Here is a 19982-nt window from a genome sequence, read left to right as displayed (position 1 = left end):
GAGGGTCTCTGCCCTTGCACAGGAGGAAAACTCACTGTCCTCCTCATGGAAATTTTTAGTTCATATGTGTGCCCAAAGAACAGCAATCAGCAGTTGACTGAACTAGCTTTTCAAAAAAATGTATTTTTATATAAGTGAGTGGAAGAGAAGTATTGAATTTAAAAACTGAGCCTAGGGGCTTCCTCACTAATGGGATGTCAGAGGACAAGTTATGGTCCAGAGTCCTAGCGTCCCGGAGGACACACACACTTTGAACGTCTGGTGTTGAGAACACAGCGCCATGGAGTAATGGCAGACATCTGAGTGGCCTAGAACAGCTTGGGGACAGAGAGATTCTACACCACTCTTCCTGCACCATCCCCACCCCTCACCCCCACTATTGCAAATGCACCACCGAATAGGGGAACCTTTCACTGCTGGGGAGCCTGGGGCTAGTGGCTTGTTTCTGGGAAGCATAACTGCCTAGCAGTTAAGAGCATGGGCTTTGGGATTGGCCAGATCTGGATCTGAATCCCAGTGCCAGCCCTTACTAGTTCTGTGACCCTGGGCAAGTGATTAAATCTCACTCAGTTTCGAATTCTGCAAAGTGGGAATAATAGTACCTACCCTTAGGGTTGCTGTGAGGAGTAAATGAGGTGATGCATTTGTCAGCGTGTTTGGCAGAGAGTAAACACACACAAGTCCCTGACTTATGATGGTTCAGTTTCAGAGTTTTGAACTTTACCATGGTGCAAAAGTGATACGCATTCAGTGGAAACTGTACTTCGTGTTTTGAATTTTGATTTTTTTTCTCGGGCTAGCAATTCCTTGTAAGATACCCTCATAAGTTACTCTCGCATGATTCTGGGCAGAGGCAGCAAACACGAGGGTAAATAACCATTACAGTTACAACTGTTCTGTACCCAGATAACCACTGTTTTTCACCGTCAGTTCAGTATTCAATACATTACATGAAATATTCAACACTTGATTATAAAATAGGCTTAGTTTTAGATGATTTTTCCGAACTGTAGGCTAAGTGTTCTGAGCACATTTGAGGTGGGCTGGGCTAAGCTATGATGATCAGGAGGTTGGGTGTATGAAATGCATTTTTGACATGATATTTTCCACTTACGGTGGGTTCATTGGGACATAACCTTACTGTCAATCAAGGAAGCTCTGTGTTCAGTGCTTGCTATTTATTCTAAAAGGGGGCTGGAGGATGAGTGGGAAGAAGAGGAGCACAGGAGAAGGGGGCAGGGATCAGTGGTGAGCGCACTGACCTGAGGAAAAGCAGGGACCATCTCCCTCTGAGTCCAGTTCCCGGAGACCCCTGGGAGTGACGCTCCCTCCCGGGGGTGCTGGCTGCCTCTGACCAGCGCCAGGCGTGGGCGCTCTCAGACAGTCCTGGCCGACCTTTGGCTCCCTCCTTCCTGGGAAGGCTTCTGGCCGAGCTCTTACCTGGCCTTTCTGCCTGGGCCTGTGCGAATTGCATCATTTTAGATTGTCCCAGGGGCTGAGCAGGAAGCCAATGATTGGTGGTCCAGGACACACAGGGAATGATGCCTGGAGATGGAGATCCTATTGCGTGAGGTCTGGGAACCTCTGGAGCTCCTGGCACAGGGCTGACCCTTATCATTTACCAAGTCTCTCCCCTGAGGGCCTCTAACTTGAGTTTAATGAGTGTGAGACTCCAGGGAGGTAGCATCACACAGAAACCCATCACGGGCACTCACACAGCATCATCTTCCTAGGGGCCTGGGGCCATTAACTTTTTTCTCTCATTAACAGCAGAGAGGTTGTTAGTGATCTTTTCCCTCTTTCTCATAAGACAAACCTGAGACCCCATAAGACTCACTAATTATTTTATATTTTTAAATTCTGGATCGCACAGCAAATCACTGGTGGCAATAACAGCAACTGACATTGGTATAATTTAGCAACAGCTTGCATGTGTGTTACTTCATTTTATCTTTGTACAAATCCTCACAGGTCTGCTCAGCAAACATCATTGTCTACATGTTATGGAGGAGGAAACAGAGGCTCAGAGGAGTGACGTGACCAGTCCAAGGTCAGAGCCAGTAAGCGGCGCCGTCAGGACCAGAGCCAGGCTCTTCTAACCTTCGATCTTTGCTTCCCCCCACAGCTGCCAGCCTCTAGGAGTTCAGTCATCTTGGAGTTACTTGATATTACTGGTCTAGTTTAGAGAAATAACCCAAAATGTTTTTCAGGAGAGGCATGAGCACATTCAACGTCATACTCCATGCCACAGCCCCACTGTCCTTGGTAAGATTCCTTCCCTGCTCGTTAGCAGCATGTTCTAAGAAGATCCCTCCAGAACTGTGTCCCCTGCAGGGCTGGGATCCTGTTTGTCATTCGACGTGGAATCTGTTACTGAATCTCAAACGGGTGTCAGCAGTGTGGCCCCCCAAGTGTCACTTTCCCCCATGTGCTCTCTGCCGGCATTTCTCCTCATTTTTCATCCACTTCTGGCTCAGTGCCACATCTCACAGCTTCAGGGCACCTCGTTCACACTTCATTTTTTATGATTGTCACCTCCTGGAAGTCTCCAGTGATACTGACTGCTTGTCCCACGGTGGCCCTGTCACCAAGAAGACTTGGCTGCTGCTCCTGAACCTGTCTCTTGTCACCTGTGACATCCCACATTTTCCTCCCCGTGACTTTCTGTGGCTTCAGTTCCTGTTTCTTTCTCTTTGGCTACAGATATCTGAGTCATGCCTGAGTGGCCCTGGGATGTGACAGCTCTTTCCTTTCTCTCTCTCAGCTCAGGCTGAGCATCCTTCTGATAGAAGGAACTGCAATGTGTGCTTGTATTATTTAAGAATAATTCTACAGCAGGAAGAGAAAGAAAGTACAGAGCCAGGGAGCTTGCAAGAAAGGAATTAGAGAGTGTGTGTGATGAATATTTATAGGAAGGCATGAAAGGACCAAGAGGCCGCTCATACTTATGAAGCAGTGAGGCAGCTTCACAAAGCACTCAGTATTCATGAGGTCTTAAATTGGCACCGTTGGGTGATGCCCACTTGTGGTCCCACTTGTTCTCTGCCCAAGACATGGAGATAAAAGCCACAACTGCTTAGCAAGTCACAGATGAGCTAGAGCTACTGGCGAGGCTTCCTCGCTCCTGCATCTTTCTGATGGGACACCTGCTGGCTCCAGGCACCCTCTGTCCTCTGACACTCTGTTTACCCTCAACTCAACGTTCTCAGGACCATATGTCAGTAGGAAAACTGATGTGGCAGAGGGAGTGAGACAGAGACGGAGTGAGAGATGGAGGCATGCGTGCACACACACAGACTCACGCAGACACACACACATTGTGTAACACAGGATCCGGCCGTGTGATTCTCGCAGCCTGCTTGAACTGTTCCTGCACCAGCCCCTTTCCTCATGTTTCTCTCTGTATGTCTGTTACTGACTTAATAAGCTATCTGGCTTGAGCATCTTAATTTGGTCCACGAGGCTTTCTGCTCCGAAACCTCGCTGGTGGTGCTGCTGTTGCACCAAGGCGATTTCCCACTGAATTCCGTCCTCTAAGCCATAGTGTGGAATGGAGATCTCCATGCAGGTTTCTCTCCGAGTCTTCCTCATTGGCTTAGGTGAATACGAGTCCCAAGAAACACATTCCCCAGAGCACTCACCCCGAAGGAGTTCCAAAGAACTCTCCAACTCTAATGAGTCTAAAACTCTCAAGTGTTTACTCTTTAGCTAGCTTAGTGCTGGGTGATTGGGAAATGCTCATAGGTCAACTTTGAAAAAGTCATGAAGGAATGTGTTTCGTAGATCTTAGAGTTTGGAGATAACTTACTGCTAATTGTTTTTTGCCTGGAGTTTTGGCCAATATTCAGAAACAATCTAAAAAGTCCTATTACCTGAATCATGATCATGGCAATGGATGGCTGAGACAGATGGGAAATGAGAAGGAGGTGAGGAAGCTCAGGATATTAGAAGGGTCAGTTATGACCTTGTTCTCAGCCTTGGCTGCACAGTATCATCACCTGGGGAGTTAGAGAAAACTGATGCCTTGTTCCTTCTTAGACCAAATTAAGCAGAATCTCTGTGGGTGAAATCCCATTATTATAGGTATTTTTTAAAAATTTTTATTAAAAAATAATTTCCCTAGGTGATTCAAATGTGCAGCCAGGATTGAGGACCTCTGAGATGCAGGGACCTCAGAATCACCAAAAGACTGATCTTGAGCCAAGAGCTAACAATCTTTACAAAATGAGGGGAGAAGCCGAGGGCTGCAGACGAGTCATAGGTGGTGGATGGTATAGTGATTTGTGAGGGTACTTTACAAATTTTTTTAAGGTGGGATGGAGGTCTGACTTGTCTGACTCAAACCCCAGATTTCTGCTCAAATGTCATCTTATTAGAGTTACCTTTTCTGATCTTACTTAAGTGGCAATACCCAACTCCCTAGCTAATCTCCCGCCCTCTCTCTCTTTTTTTTATAGCTCTTATTACCATCTGCATTAGCATATCCTTGCTTATTTTTTCTAGTCTGCTTTCTCCACGAGAATGTAATTTCTGCGAGGACAGAAGTTATTGTCTATTTTGCTCACCGATGTGTTCCCATGGCCTAGAGGACACTGGAACAGAATAGATGCTCATTAAATGTGTGAGGATTGAGTGAATGTATAGAGCAAGTGAAAAAAAAGCAACTTGCATAAACAAACATCCAATATGGTCCTTTGTGTGTGTGTGTGTGTGTGTGTGTGTGCGCACAAACCATATATATCTGAGGGTCTGCAAGAATATATGCCAAAATGTCCACAGTGGTTATTCCAGTGAGACAGGAAGGAAGAGGGCAGGGCACAACCATTAAAGGAATGACACGGTAATTAGCACCAAGATGGCAGAAAAGTCAGCTCCCAACAGACCTTGAGGCCCAAGATGGTGGGATATTTGACCTCCAGTAGACCTTGAACTTCTTTATATGCTCGTTATAGTATATTAGCATGGTAAACGGCACTCCCACAGGTGTCATGACAGTTCTGAGGCTGACCTTGAAAGATCAAAGAGAGGGCGGTGGCCCAGTTCCTGGGAACACTCACCTCTTCCCCAAAGGAGTTAGAATACTTGTTAATACTACTTGTTAGCGTATGAAATAGCTGAGCACGAAAATGAGCACCACTGCGCCTCGTGGCCTTTTGCACCCTTACCCTCCAAGATGCTCGCTGTCTGTGTACTCTGTCAGTGGAGTGTGTGTCTACTTTACTTTAACCACCCCTGCTCCCCCCACCCCCCATGGCCCCTCTGGCCTTGTGAGATGGCCTGCATTTGGCCTACAGAGTGTGCATCTCTCTGAATAATCTGCTTTTACTCAACTATGGCTCGCTCCTGAATTCTTTCCTACGTGAAGCCAAGGACCCTCCGAGACCTGGGACCTGGCCGTCCCCTGATGCCCCACATTGTTTCCTGTGCCACCGGGGCCGGGGAGAGAGATGGGGCTTGCACTGCATCCGCTTTTGTACACCTGAACTTCTTTTGGCTCTCAGGTGTGCGCTCTGCCACCCTTCTACTCCATTCCTCTCATTTCCAGCCACACAGAGGAGGGAAGGCCAAAGACCACTTGCCTCCCGTTGCGGGGAGGGAGGTGGTTGTTGAACATACGGAGCAGAGGCTGGCAAAGTCTGGTCTGAATCCAGATGAAGCTCTGAAATGGAGGCTGCAGAATCTGAACAGAAACAGAGATTAGGCAGTGCCGGCTCTGAGGGAAAAGGTAAATCTGTACATTTTTTTTTTTTGTGAATTTCCTGAAGGTTCGAATCAGTAATTGAGATGTTATACAATATCACATTACCCGCGGGGAAAAGCTGTAGATGAGAGACGTCGGTTCTGCGGGAAAAAGCACAGACTTAGCAACGATAAAAATAGGAATTTCTGAATTGGATTCCTTTAAAATCATAAACTGTACATTTGAATGTATAACTTTTTCATTTTTCTGGTTGGAGGTGAAATTAATTGGGTGAAGCGTATCGACCTGGAGAAGAAGCTGTAGTGAAACAGTTCATGAAAAATACAGGATCCTGGGATTAGAGATGTGGGCTGTTTTAGACAAATCATTATATCGTTCAACGGAGAGAACGGGGGCACGCTGCACCAAGTTTGCAGAAATTTTAAATGGGTATGTGGGTTCACATTAGCCCTGGTATTCAAGTTGGGTTATTTGTACAGAGGATTGATTCACCTTTAAATGGATTGTTGTCTTCCTCTGGTGTTTGCTAGCCAACTGGGAGTTAATTTGTTTCTGAAACAATAGGAGGTTTTTTTCTGGTTTCACCTAGGAGGGTGAATGAGTCTCTGTCTTTCAAGGTTGCACATTTTTCTGCATTTCGTCTGGGCAGAGATAAGAACTCCAGGGCTGTAGGAAACAATAAGCTATTCTTGCAACTCCGATGTGACTGGGCACCACCAGCAGCCTCTGGTCTTGACCCCACATCCACCTCGAAGTGGGAACTTTGTTATCATTTCCCAGAAAGCAAATCCAATGTGACAAAGGATTAATGAATTATGACGATTCTACTGAACACGCCTTGGGAGAGACTGAAAAGCTCTGTAAAGCCTGGGGAGATAGTTCTGATCTATGACAAAACCTAATAAAAATCCCTATTAGTCATAAATGCTTTCCTTCCAAAGGGGAAAGTTTCACATTTCTTTTGTCTCTTTTCTCTGTGTTCCTAAGCAAAACATTCCAGTCCCTTTCAAAGACTCCCCTTGCTCAACCTCCCATCTGTTCCTCGGCCTGGCAAACGAAGGGCCCGCCTTAGGATCCTTTCCTCTTAGATGGGAGGTACGGAGTGGGGAACGGCTGTAATTGGTAATCCACCTGCAGGCATCTGAGTATCCAGCTGGCTCCGAGGTATGAATGGAGTAAAGGAAGAGTCACCCACCGCCCCAGGACTGGGAGTCCCATGGACTCAGGCCCCTCCTGGACACTGTTTTCCAGTTCACCCCGCTCTGTGCACTGTGTATTTAGGGGAGTGGACTGTGCTTGGGGATTTTCTGGGTCTCACCAGATAGCTTTAGGGTTCAAAAGGAATAAGAGAAAGGGTGGAATTTCCAGTTTGGACCCTCTGCCTCTTCCCTTGTCTTCCGAGTCACTGACAGTTCCCAAACCCCAAAGGAGCATCCTTGGATGTCTGTCCCGTATCTTTTTATCTTTTCACTTGGGCCTTGCCTTAGACACACAAACCATAATAACGCAGCCCCGCCCCCACTCCTGACACTTGCATTTCACTGTAGTCTTTCCCCCTAGGCAGGCATTCGGCTCCATGTTAGTTTTGACTTCAACTGAAAAACAGAAGAGACACACGTATACAATTACTAAACGTTACTGTTCATATCTTTATTTTAAAGAGATTTAAAAATATTATTAAAAAACTTATTTTATGTCCACGGATGGTTCATCGATTGCTCTTTCTCTTGGTTGTTGGACTCTGGTTCTTGTTACCATTGACTGTGTTTTCTGTCTCTTCACTCTGGTATGAAAATTTTGCCACTGAATTGTGATTCATTCATTCATTCATTCATTCATTCAGTGTTTCCCAAACACTCACTTGGTGCCAGGCGGTGTTCTAGGCACTAGGGACAGAGGGGCAAACAAGACAGAGAAGACTGCTGCTCTCATGGCCCTCACATTAGGATGGGGGAGGGACAGAAAATCGACGCCATTAACAGGCAGGGCTGTGTTAGGAGCTCTCGACTTGAGTGACTAAGGAAGGCCCTTATGATGAGGTGACACTTGCAGATTCAAACCCTCAAGTTCACAAAGCAATTTGCAATTTACCCTTCCCTTTCAGAGTCTGAATTTTTGGGTCAGGGTTCGAATGTAGACTGTGAAGACTGTCCGGCTCTCGTTGCAGAGGGACTAGGAGTCTAGACCAGGGACTGGCAAACTGCTTTCTGAAGGGCCAGTGAGTAGTTTTGGCCTCGTGGACCAGAGTCTCTGTCACAAGGACACAGCTCTGCTGTCTGCAGCACAGAGGCAGCCAGGACAATGTGTACATGGATGGAGGAGCCTGTGTCCTGATATGGCTTTACTTACAAAACAGGAGGCGTGTGAGGGTGCAGCTCAGGGGTAGAGCGCATGCTTAGCATGCATGAGGCCCCGGTCCCGTCCAGAATGTGAAAAGAAAGCATGTATGCTTGCATATGTGTAGCTGAATCACTTCGCTGTACGCCAGAGGCTAACAGTGTAAACTGGCCGCCCTTCAATTAAAAAAAGCAACAACAACCCCTTCTCCTCCAAAAACAAAAACAGGAGGTCGGCTATGGCTGGCCCCCGATGCTGTAGTTTGCTGGCCTTTGTTCTTGACTGACATTGGCTTTATTTGCTTCCAAGTGGAAGCAGCGACACTTTTCCTTTGAGGGGAGAGCACCCCCCTGGTTAAATGGTCCTTTCCTTAATTTTTCTTCATTAGGAAAATAAATCAAATTAAGACTAATTCAGAAAACTTATACAATAGATGGGAGAGAGTAGGAAAAAAGTGAAAATTTAACTTTTACCCCCTCAAATATACCCTAAGAATAACCACTGTTAAAAAAAAAACACTTAAAAAAAACTCAATAATTTTTTAATATTGATTATGTGTTGAAATGAAAATTTGACATACTGGCTTAAATAAAATACACTGTTAAACTCATCTGTTTCTTCTTACTTTTAGAATATGGCTACCATAAAATTTAATTAATTTATTTTTAAATTTTACTTTTTATTGAAGTGTAGTCGATTTACAACGTTAGTTTCAGGTGTACAGCAAAACAATTCAGTTATACATATACATACATATATTTTTTTTTAGATTCTTTTCCGTTTTAGCTTATTACATGAAAATGAATATATTTCCCTGTGCTATACAGTAGGCCCTTGTTGTTTATCTATTTTATATATAGTAATGTGTATCTGTTAATCCCAAACTCCTAATTTATACCCCCTGCCCCATCCTTTCCCCTTTGGGAACCGTAGTTTGGTTTCAATGTTTGTGAGTTTATTTCCGGTTTGCAAGTAAGTTCATTTGTATCATTTTTTTAGATTCCACATATAAGTGGTATCTTATGATATCTGTCTTTCTCTGTCTGACTTACCTCACTTAATATGATAGAATTATCACTGTTAATGTGTATCTTTCCAGATTTTCCGTGTGTGTACACATGATGAGTACATAAATACAGACATCCAAACAGAGGTTTTCTCTTCGTTTTAGGCTCTTTCCTTCCCTTCCCTTTCCGGCCTGTCTTCCCCCTCCTCACTTCCCCTCCCCTTCCCTCTCCCTCTCCGTCTGTCCCTCCTTTCTTCCTTGCACAAGTAGGATCATCCTGAATTCCCGTCCCGCAACCTGCCGCTTTCCCCTGCATCACACCCCCGCACGCCTCTCTGGCTTTGAGGCGCGCATTCCACAGTTGGTGGCCTCTTGCTGCCAACCGACATGACGTGAGCGTCGAATTATGTTGGTGACTGGTGCTGGGAGCAGGTGGTGGCGGGGGCCTTCTGCATCTCCATCCACACAACCTGGCTGCCGGCTGGAGGCTGGACGGTCGGCGTGAGAGCGAGTCCCAGACCCAGTGCCGGCAGCTGCGCGGCCACACTGCGGAGCAGGCGCCAACAGCTGGCCTGGAGCTCGGAAGGGGGCTCTGGCTCCGGCGGACCAGCCAGTGCTGGCTCGAAGGGCTCGCTCCAGAGCAAGTACTTTTTTACAACAGGATTGGCAAACTCCTCTACAGAGTGGAGAGAAATGGGCCCCAGGGGCCTCAGAGCTCAAGCATCCCCTCCCAACGTGGACTGATGGGCTCGCCTTAATTTTTAAAAAATACTTTATTCATAGGAATGCCAGGAGCCTTCCTATATGATCCAAGCAAATCACAGATTCTCGTTCCCTTCTTATTTAGAAAAATTGATGGAATAATATAATACTTCCATATCCTTCACTCGGATTCAGGATAACATCTTTCCTCATTTGCTTTCTCTATTTTTCTTTTTCTCTATTAAAAATATATACACATATATATGCACGCGTACATGCATCAATTATAAACATATATGCATGTATATCTTTAACATTTTAATTCAATTTATTTTTTATTGAAGTAAAATTTACAATATTGTATTAGTTTCTGGTGTACAGGATAGTGATTCAGTTGTATATATAAATATTCTTTTTCGTGTTCCTTTTCATTACAGGTTACTATAAGCCACCGAATATAGTTCCCTGTGCTATATTCTAAGACCTTGTTGTTTATCTATTCTGTACATAGTAATTTGTATCTGCCAATCTTTTAATTTTATTCTTAATTGTGCTTCCAAAATAAATCACATATCACATATCCAAAATAAATCATGACTCTAATTTCTCCAGTCAAAGTTATTTCTTACATTCTTTATACCAATTAGCTAGCCCTAAGGGGCTGAGTAAAATCCATTTTTCTCAAGTAAGTTCCTGTCTTTGGTTCAGCTGCTCAGAAATGTCAAAGCTGAGGCCCATGTGATTCTCTTTGCTTTCCTTCCTTTGAGTTGCAAGATGGTCCACTAAAGTGTGCACCCCACAAGGACAGAGAGAGCTGTTTTGTTACTGCTGTTGCTCTGTGGCTTGGAAGAGTACTTGGCACAGAGCAAATACTCAGTAATGAAATGTTTGTCGAGTGACTTGTTGTGGCTCCAGCTATCACTTCAGAGCTACAGGCTGCAGGAAAGAGGACAAGACACAGAAGAAAGGATAACCCCTATGCCAAGAAAATGAAACATTCCCAGGGGAGGGAAATAGCTCAGTGGTAGAGTGTATGCTTAGCATGCACCAGGTCTTGGATTCAGTCCCCAGTACCTACATTAAAAAAAGAACTCCTGGAAAACCCATAGCCAATGGGTTGAAATCTGTAGCTCAACGTACTTGACATGCATTGGTCAGAGCTCAGGGCTACCCGAGAGGGTGGGACATAAAGTTCTGAGCTGGGCATGTTGCTGCCACACACACACACACACACACACACACACACACACAATATCAGTTTTCGGGAAGTAAAGAAGAGGGGGAAGAGATATTGAGCGGCAGCGGAGAAGATTTTTCCTGAGCCTTGGGCACGTGCTTGTAGACTTGCCCTTGCAACACCCTGAGTCTGAGAGTGTGAGAGATTGCTAGACAGGTAGGTAGATAACAGGTGGTCAGACTACAGACAAAGAAACCAGAGCAACTGCTTCTCAGGAAACTGATCAGAATCAGCAGAGGAACATCCCTGACGGTGAATTTGTGGTATCTTATTTGTTTCCAACCTAATGAACTGATGGGTCAACACAGTTCCTAAAAACCTAGTAATGGACTTGGACGTTCAATAATTGGCCTGAGCTGAGCTCCAGTACAGGTCAATCCTGAACCGACAAGATAATGAATTATTTAAATCAGACAATTGTCTTTCTTGTAAACTTGGTGGCTTTTGCCTTTACACGCCCTGCTGTTGCCTTTGGTTGGTAAGACTGTCTTCCTAAAGGTTCCTGTACCTCACACTTACCCAGGACCAACTACGTGACTTGTGGGGCCTAGGCAAAAATGAAAATGTGGGACCTCTTGTTTAAAAATTATTAAGGATTCTTTGTACCTGAAATATATAGAATCGTTTCTATTTCCTGACTAAGCCATGACTAAGAGGATGTGCTTCACAAAACAAGAGCATTAGCTAAGCTAAAAGAAGGATCAGTTGAATCAGCTTCATCCTCATGTGACCAAAAACTCAATACCAGACTAAAGACAATGGAAGTTTATTTCTCACACTAAAAAAAAAAATGATAATAAAACTGTGGCAATAATCAGCCCTCCCCCCCAAAAATTATTAAGGATTTAAACATTATTGGGTATTTGTGGATATTAACTACTACATATAAAATAGACCAACAAGGTCCTACTGTGTAGCACAGGAAACTATATTCAATATCTTGTAATAGCCTATAATGAAAAAGAATATGAAAAGGAATATATGTGTGTATAACTGAGTCACTCTGCTGTACACCAGAAATTAACATGACATTGTAAACCGACTATACTTAAATCAAAAAAAATTAAAACAAAATAAGTTATTGGATTTTTTTTACAACTATTACAATTTTTATTTTGAAGAGTTTTGAATCGATTAAAAAAATGGTCTTATAATTCTTCTGCATAGATTGTAAAGTAACATTGTCTCCTCCCCATTCCACATTTAGTTTTCAACTCCTGTCCATTAAAACTCAGAAATACATATATACATTATATACGAGGCTGCAAGATTCAGAGGTTGAATGGTTTGCCCTCTGAATATACTTTCAGACTATATATATATATATAGTCTTGTTTTTAGAATTTCAAATTTATTTTTTGTTTATTTTTAAATTTCTTAAAAGGTTACACTCCATTTACAGTTATTACAAAATATTGGCTGTATTTCCTGTGTTGTATAATACATCCTTGAGGCCATCTTACACCCAGTAGTTCGTACCTCCCACTCCTTCACCCCTACATTGCCCCTTCCCCACCTCTCCCCCCAGTAACCACTAGTTTGTTCTCCATATTTGTGAGGAACCGTGGAATTTTAAATCAAACATGGGGCCCTCCGAGCATGGGGTCCTGTCTTGTCAGTTCAGGTGGGGTTGTGCAGGTCATCTGCTCATGAAGCTGGCTTAGTGTATCCTTTACCATGAAACCCTAAAGCCTTAGGCCAATTGTCTCTGAGTTATTTTTGACAGTTAGTCTGAAGACCCCATCCCACAGGGTTGAATTCCTCTGCGTTGGATCAGATTTTCCCTGCTTTGCCTGGCAGTGAATCCAGACTAATTCACACTCACCATGAATCAGAAATTGTTATGTTAAGAAAATTTTATCAGCAGCAGTTTTGGGGTAGTTACCACAAAGGAATTATTCTGGGGAAACATGGGGGATTGAGGATATGATTTCATGTGTGTTTCCTTCCATGATGCCCCTAAAATGTCAGCAAAAGAAAAATAAAAGGTAAGAATCCATGAGGATAAATAGAGCATGAAGGGTGAGCAGAGCAGTTGAGAGATAAAGCTAGTTCTTAAGCCCTTGCAAAGGAGCCGGGAGATGCTAATAAGACATTAGTTGAGCCTCGCTGCAGAAGTCCTTAAAGACTCAGGAGCTGGGAACACAGATATCTCTAGAGGCAGGGGGTAGGCTGGGACTAAAAACAGGAAGATAACTGAAAGGCTGAATGAAGAGTGGTTCCACACCAGATTCCTTACATTGCCCCCAGAAGATTGGGGGATAGCATGTAGAATTGAGGGCAGGAGTCAGGTACCACACTGGAAATGGGGATTAATGAATATCTACAAGAGGCTTCCTGAGCCTACTTATGTCTATTGGGCTCCCAGGATCCTGGCCGCTGGGCTCACAGCTCCCAAGCAGGGACACAGAGCAATCCTCTCTGGGAAGACCGCCAACTAGGAGAAGAAGGCTGCCCTAACCCTCCCCCCACCAAAGGCCAGCACTCCTTTAAACTGCCCTTTGCGGATGCCTGCAAGCCAAGATGCCCAGGCGTGCTGAACTGTGCCTCACTCTTAAATATGAGTGGACAGCCAAGGCTTCTGGGAGAAAAACACTAGAATAAAAGATAAAAGTCAACAAACAGAAAAGGAACTTGGGGGAAACAGAATACAGAGGTTAGGTGTCAGCTTCACAACCCTATAATTAGTATCATATGAGAGATGTGAGAGGATGCCACTCCCCATCACTTTCCATATCCATTTCTTGTTTAAACCTTTTTTTATTGTAGCTCCATTATCTCCTGACATTATATAGTATATGTTGTTTACTCTCTGTTACTGCTAGTTGATTACTAAGCTCTATGAGAGCAAGGACTCTGTTTTGTTCATTTTTCTATTACCAGTGCTCATGACTGGCACAAGATGGTTAATTGAATGGATAAAAACCGTATTCATAAACAAGAACAGGGTACTGTAAAAAAGGAGCAGTGAAGACAAGGAATATATATATGTTCATGTATAACTGAAAAATTGTGCTCTACACTGAAATTTGACACAACATTGTAAATTTATTATAAATCAATAAAAAAGTTAAAAAAAGAAACACAATAAGTTATGAGCCAAAAAAAAGGAGCAGTGAAGAGCAGAAAAGATATGAAAATATTAATAGTGTGATAAGAAAATTTAAAAATTCAATAGAAGATTTGAAAAATAAAACTAAGAAAATATCCTCAAATAGAGAATAAAAGAATGAAAAATAATTTAAAAAAAAGATGAAAATTGGAAGATGAGGCAAAGAATTTTAAAGTCTGACTAATAGAAATTCCAAAGGAAAAAAGAATAGAGAAATTGGAGGGGAAAAATTTGGCACAGAAATGGTAAAGAAAAATTGCCACAATTGAAAGACGTTTTCAGAATTCAAGTTCTCTGAGTGTCTGGGAAAATAAATGCAACAGACTTGTCTCAAGGCACACAATCATGAAATGTCAGATTGCAGCGATGATAATAAGATCCTATAAAGCTTCCAGGGAGTAAAAGAAACCATGAGTAAAAGACAAGTATCAGAATGGCACTGGACTTCTCAACAGCAACTCTGGAAAACAGTGGGGTAACACGTTCAAAGACTAAAAGCAGGTGATCTCCAGTCTTGAATCCTACACTTAGACAAAGTATTAAACTAACGTGGTGGTAAAATAAGGAATTGCTCAGATATGGCAGGTCATAAAAATATACCTCTCATGCAAGCAACTGGTCTCAGGAAGTTACAGAGAAAGTGGCAAAATTAGGAAATAAACCAAGAGAGAGGAAGATACAGGATACAGCAAGAGAGAATCCAAAGAGGAGTGAGGGGAAAAAAATTCCCTTTATTTATTTTTTTTAGGGTCTTAGGATGTCTTAGGGTGACAGTTATGCATCAGCTTAAAAAGGGCAACCAGTCCAGAGAGAGGCAAGAGTATGTATGAGCTCAGGAGATGTGTCTTTGAGAGACACATACCTTGAACTCATGGTTTGCCTGATGTATTTGTGTGGAGATGGGCTTTTGGTTCTGTTTGGAAATGCTTCAGGGATGATTTGAGTATGTGTCGACTGTAGGTATATAAAAAACTAAACAAAGGAAACACTAAAGCAGTTTCAGTTTAGGAAAAACAAAAAGTCGTATAAGAAAGGGTTTGTGACCGTAACATGTCAAATGACTCAGCTATGAATTGCATTTTTTATAGACAATAATGTGAGCCTCAAATATCAATTTAACAAAAAATCTTGATGTAACTTTGTTGAGAGAAAAATGTAGAAGGGATAATGGAGATATGGGTGGGGCGTGTGGCTTAAAAGAGTGAAATCCTTGTTTTCCAATTTAGGAAGTCAAGAGTTAAAATCTTGAAATGGAAAAAAAAAAACAAACCTGTAGGCATGTGATCTAGAAATACACAGTAAACAGGATAAGAAACAAACAAAGGAGTTGAAAGCATTGCTCTAGGGTGTGGAGACTGGGCAGAGGGAGGGATTGGAGCCGGGAAGCCTTTTCTTGTTCTGAGCCTGGAGGTGCTGGTTGACCCTTTAAGCTGCATAATGAAGTGCTTTGATAATTTAAAAAAATAATTAAATTAAAAGCAGTATGCTAATGGGGTGGTGCTCTCATACATTCCACCTCATGTGTAATTGGTTTGCCTCCTGGCGTGGTGCTAACAGCGAGGGCTTGGAGACAGCTGCGTGCCTGGAGCTTAGTCACGCGGAATGTGGTGTCTTCTTTGAAGCCATCATGAGCTTATCACGTTCTTTTACTCTCTGTGTGGGAACAGGTCTGGGAACCAAGGGATGGAAACAGGCAGAGTCTTTCACTATACATTCAAGGAGAAACAAACATGCAGAAGGCATATAAACATTTGATCACTTCTCCTAGCCAGAAACAAAACAAAACAAAGCAAAACCCCACCCTTTTTTTGACCCCACTTCCCCCTTCCCTCCAGCTATTGCCCTATGTATTTTTTAAATACGAGTTTACAGCCACATTTCTCTAAATAGAAGTCCTTACTCATGGTCTTTAATTCTTCTCTCATTCTCCCTTGACCCCATTCCAGTAAGCTTTCACTCTCATCACTCCACTGGAAACAGCTCTTTTCCAGGCCTTTAATAGCCTCTGTGTCACTAAATCCAATGGTGATTCAGTTTTTATCTTACTATTGGCACCATGTGACCCAACTGACATGCTGGATTCCCCAAGACACTCTCTTTACTCGGAAGGGCTCAGGCTAATTGGTGTTTCTGGTTCCTTGGCAGAAGAGGAGAAAGGCTGGAGGGGCACATAGGGACTTTCCATTGCTTCAGCCTGGGAGTGACAGTCATCTCTTTCCCTCACGTATTATTGGCCAGAATCAATCTTCCCTGTGCCCAGGAAGGAGGGATTTGGTGAACAAAAAGTATGACCTTCGACTCAATCACTTTTCAGGATGCATGTGTGTGAGGGTCAAAGGGAGTGCAGGTACCATCATGGAATTGTGTTTATATTTGATTATGACATAGGCTTTACTATTTAAATTAAAAAAAAAAAGCAGTTTCTTGAGTCAGCTCTCTACTTGTCTCCTGCTTCTGATTTAGGGCATGTGTGATCTCCGCCTTTGCCCTGAGGCAACCCTACTGCAGAAGTCAGCAACGATTCTAATTCTTTTAGTCTTTTCAACAGCCATGAGACCCAAATATCTTTATTTTTAGAGACTGGGAAATGAAGACTAGAGAGGTTATGTGCCTTGTCTCAGGTCACACAGCGAGTATGTGGCTGAAGCAGGATGCCAGTGTGAGGGTCCTGATTCCTGGCTTTGTTTCAGACCAGGTCCTTGGGTGTGGTTGCGGGGTTAGACCCTGTCAGAGATGAAGGGTCATCTTCCCATGATGTCTGGGTTCCTTCTAGCCCCATGGCTCTTTGCTGCCCTCTCCTGACTTCCGCAGTCACGACTGAACGAGAAGTTGCTGCAGAGACCGCCTTATGATCTGCTATGGCATCTCCAAGCTTACAGCCTATGTCCCCTCTTCCTGATAGCTCCTGTCCCCATCCCCCCGATTCCCAGGTGCTGAGTACGCAGTAAGCACCAGGAAGCATTCCTCCTGCTGGATGTCTTAGAGCAGCAACTCTTACGGAGGTGTTAAGGTACCTTCATGAGTTTCCACTACACGCTGATCACTGTACATACAAAACCCCACGGACCCCTTCATGACAATTCTGTCGGGAAGTGCTCTTAAGTCTCTTACAAATAAGAAAACTGAAGTGCAGAGAGGATGTGGTGATGCGCTCACTGATTAACACTTCCTCTGTATACCATTACTGAGCATTTCCGATCTGCCAGACAGTGGGCTAGGTTTTGGGGTATATTAATTAAGATCTCTGCTTTCAAACAGTTATTCGGAGATATATCTGGAGTTTGAACCCACATTTATTCTGATTTTGTTTTCTTTTTAATAAAACATAAACATAATGCCTACCTTCCTTCAAGAATTATTCCAATTCTACTTTCTCCGTGAAATTTTCCCCGAGGCTTCTCTTCTCCCTCCCACGTCAGACACAGAAGCACCGAGTTCTCCAAGCCTCGGGGGTTACAGAAGCACAGGTGGTGTCCTTTCTGTCCTCTGGCCCCAAGAATAAGGGCCTGGATGGCCCCTTCTAGGGATGGCAAGCATCTGTTCGTCGTGAATCACTGCCTGGGCTGGGTCTCTTTGGCAGACGTTGCTAATCAGTTACAACACCCTTTCCCAGGTTCAGTCTGGGAAGCCTGTCCATTTCCTCTCTGGTCTGTCACGCATTTCTGTAAGAAGCTTTTGAACCCCAAGGCTTTGCTCTAACGCATAACGCAACCTGGGATTCTGGGTGGGACAGTCTGGTGGGAACTTGGTGGGGAAAGCCGGGGGTGAGCATGACTGTCAGATGAGGGCAATAAGAATGTCACGTCCCTCTGGCCCTGGTGGTCACCTGACCCCTCTGGAGTTGGCGAGATGCTATCCCACGACCTCCACTTAGACTGTGGGAGAGGTGTGGACTTACGTGTGTGAGGTTATACATCTGGAGCTGCTGGCAGTCCCTTCTTGAGAGTGAAGCCAACACAGAAGTGGACAGAACAGAAGGATGGAGAAAGTTGGCCTTGGGGTCTTTTCAGTTATCCAACCCCCGAAGTTGGAATTCTTTTTTTTAAATTGACATACACTTGATGTACAATAATATATGTTACGGGTGTACAATATAGCGATTCACAACTTTTGAAGGTTATACTCCATTTATGGTATTATAAAGTACTGGCTGTCTTCCCTGTGTTGTACGATACATCCTTGTAGCTTATTTTATACACAGGAGTTTGCACCTCTTAACCTCCTACCCCCACGTTGCCCCTCCCCTCCCCTCTCCCCACTGGGTACCACTAGCTTGTTCTCTGTATCTGTGAGTCTGCTTCTTTTTTGTTACATTCACTAGTTTGTTGTATTTTTTACGTTCCACATATGAGTGATGTCATACAGGATTTGTCTTTCTCTGAAGACTTACAAATCGGAATTCCTCATTAAGAGAGCTGGAGTTGGTTTTTCTCTTGTTTGCAGGCAACGTTCTGTTACTGGATAGGCAAGGTCTCATTTTATAGATAAAGAACCTGAGGACCATAGAAGGAAAAGAGACGTCCCTGATGGCACTCATCATCTCAGCCACCCACCTGTGAAGAACCTCGGAGCTGGGGAACCGGCTACAGCCTGAGTGCATGGGGGCTGCACAGAGAGCCCTGAAATCAGTGCAATTCATTCCTGAATCCCTTTGTAATTGTTTCTGAAGGCTATTCCTCGTCCTATTCTTATTTTCTAGGACTTCTAGGAACATCTGAAATCCAGGGCAAGCATTCTTACCATTCAAATGAATGCATGTGTTTATTTGACAGAGACTACTATGTCACACACACACATGAACACCCCAAATATTTAATCAGTGGTGCTTTACTCATGTGTGAACTCCTGTGGGGTGGGCTAGCTCACGATTCAGACTTCTCCATTTCCCTGCTGTGAAGGGACGTCCCTGAGTGCTCCTCCTCCTCTGATCCTCCCCATGGCCAACGTTGGACGCACTGTTATCTCGTTTGACACTCTCCTTTTTGCACTCAAGTTAACCTTGAACCTTGGAGGGTGAGGAAATTATACCCTCGGCTGATTTGCTGCCTCTCTGTATTCACAAAAGAAATTCATTCTCACAATTGCTTGCATTGGGATCTGCTACAGCAAATCCTTTCTAAGCACCTTTAATCTGTTCATTCATTCCGCAGTTATTAAACGCTCACTACGTCCCAGGCAGAAAGCTATAAACAACACAGGTAAACCCCAACCCTCAAAGGATGTACTAACGCATTCCAGAGGGTCTAGGAGCTTTGCCGTCCTCCTGGTGGTTGCTCTGGATTTACAAAGCCTGTGTATCTATGTTAACCATTTCTTATTTACTGTGTATGGGGAGCAGGTTACTTACTGGAAGGGAGGAAAACTTCATTTCATTGGTGATAATCATCTTTTTCTGTTTTAATCTTTTCCCCTGTTGGCTGGAGAATCATTTCCTTTTCTCTTTTGTTTCTCTCTTCCTGTTGATCCTCTAAAGACCTCTGTACCCACTGGGTCCTCTGGCCCCTTGGCAGTGTGTTCTAATACCAGGTGTATCCTAATAGACTTAAGGCATGCTGGGCAGTGTACTGAGTGCCCTGCACATACCACCCATTGAATCCTCCCTCCCGCCGTGTGGGGCTCTATAGCTGCATATCCTCGGAATAAATTTTTCTAAGATGAATTACCTTCAAGTCTTTATTACAATTCCATTCAGTTTTACTGTATTAATGTTTGAATCTGGAGTAATCAGAATAGATTCAGTGAATATTTACTGTGGACTGCCTCATATGTGCCTGATGAGTCAGTAATATGCAAAGTTGGAGACAAAATTATGCCTTGCTAAGGCTGCATTCAGGACCACAGCTGACCTGGTCTGGCCACACTGGGCATGGAATTCTGACCACAGTGA

Source organism: Camelus bactrianus, chromosome 10, assembly GCF_048773025.1.
Source record: "Camelus bactrianus isolate YW-2024 breed Bactrian camel chromosome 10, ASM4877302v1, whole genome shotgun sequence".
NCBI lineage: Eukaryota > Metazoa > Chordata > Mammalia > Artiodactyla > Camelidae > Camelus > Camelus bactrianus.
Note: the sequence above shows the minus strand (reverse complement) of the source record.